This window comes from Penaeus japonicus, unplaced genomic scaffold (assembly GCF_977035675.1).
Source record: "Penaeus japonicus unplaced genomic scaffold, GWHDUDI00000001_assembly GWHDUDI00000005, whole genome shotgun sequence".
NCBI lineage: Eukaryota > Metazoa > Arthropoda > Malacostraca > Decapoda > Penaeidae > Penaeus > Penaeus japonicus.
Genome location: NW_028234407.1, coordinates 38,411,098 through 38,412,387, shown reverse-complemented (window position 1 = coordinate 38,412,387; position 1,290 = coordinate 38,411,098). Strand labels below are relative to the sequence as shown.

At 36.6% G+C, this 1,290-nt stretch overlaps 1 protein-coding gene across 1 annotated transcript in view; it reads right to left on the bottom strand.

Annotated features, from left to right (window-relative positions):
• Positions 1-1,152: 1,152 nt before the first annotated feature.
• Positions 1,153-1,290, bottom strand: part of LOC122264030 (mitotic-spindle organizing protein 2B) — a 5,520-nt gene continuing 5,382 nt past the window's right edge. Inside the window, exon 3 of the mRNA XM_086537401.1 lies at positions 1,153-1,290. This exon is cut by the window's right edge and continues 1,068 nt beyond it. The gene's annotated coding sequence lies outside the window, so the exon portion shown is untranslated.

Below are 1,290 nucleotides of genomic sequence, written 5' to 3'. Positions count from 1 at the left end.
AGAAGAAAGTGGTGCCATCTAGGTTTTGGATGTTAGGTTTGCTTAATATTATGGTAATTATAGTAATTATGTCTGCAATTGCCATCATCACTCACTCCTTACTCATAGCACAATAAAATAAGCAGTGATCCAAAATCCCCAACTGTCACGTACATCATGATGCCCGTCGTCAGGGCAGAGCTCCTGTGTCATGTATGTCATGAAACCCGTCCGCAATGGGTTAATTGTGCTATGAGTACTAACTCTACATATTGACTGATGATGACAATGGCAATTGTAATTATCGTAATTAATGTAATATTCAGCAAAGTAGGTTTAGTTTAAAACATAGATGGCACTACTCATAGCACCAGCCTGAACGAGAGCCTTGAAAGGAACTCATCCATGGTGTCTCTACCAAGCACTATCTTCAGAGAGTGATGACACACAGATGCCAAGCTACTGCTCTAAAGTACCAGCAATGAAGGATGTGCTGACAGAATGAAAATAAGAAAGTGAGAATGTCCAGTGCTTATTATGTGCCCCTGTGTCAGTATGGCTACCTTCTACTGTGGCACTAACAGCCATTAGCACAGGTTTCCTTATACCTCCATCTCTCCATGTAATGTTCATTGTGGATAGTTTTTCTTTAGTATTTGTTTACAAAAGTTCACAAATACAAAAAATAAGTTGCTTTGTGTCCTCCCATAGAACTGCAACACTAAAATAAAGCCCATCAAAGATGCTGTGTAAGTAGCACAAGAGTCCGTCCTGGGGACCAGTCAAGCAAATCTGTCCCTGTCTGCAAAGGGTTAAGCTTGAGCAAAGTAGTGTCTTACTCTAATTCCATAACACAGAGTTTTTGCATAATGTGCAGTTATCACAGTGAGTAAGGGTTACCAAAAGATTTGTGATATGACTGACTTTGTCAACAATTTCAGAGACTGACTGCCTCTGGCTCTGGACTCAGGTCCCTAGGCCTTAAAAGAAGGATGTTGAGAAGCAAAGCAACATTATTTGAATGTTGAATTATCTACATCTGTCTCTTTATCTAATTCTTCTACACTGGTAGTCTTGTGTAAAAATATTTTTCTCTATTCACAAGTAACAATGTATACAAACATCTTTTTACACAAAATAATTAACATTTAAAGGAAAGAAAACATAAGAATAATCAATGAATAAATATTCTTTATTATGCAGGTATTCTTTATATGAAATAATGACAGTGATTTATAAAGCTTTTCATCTTGCAAACATTTCTGTCAGCACAAAAATATCACCATCTATCTATATATATATACATATATA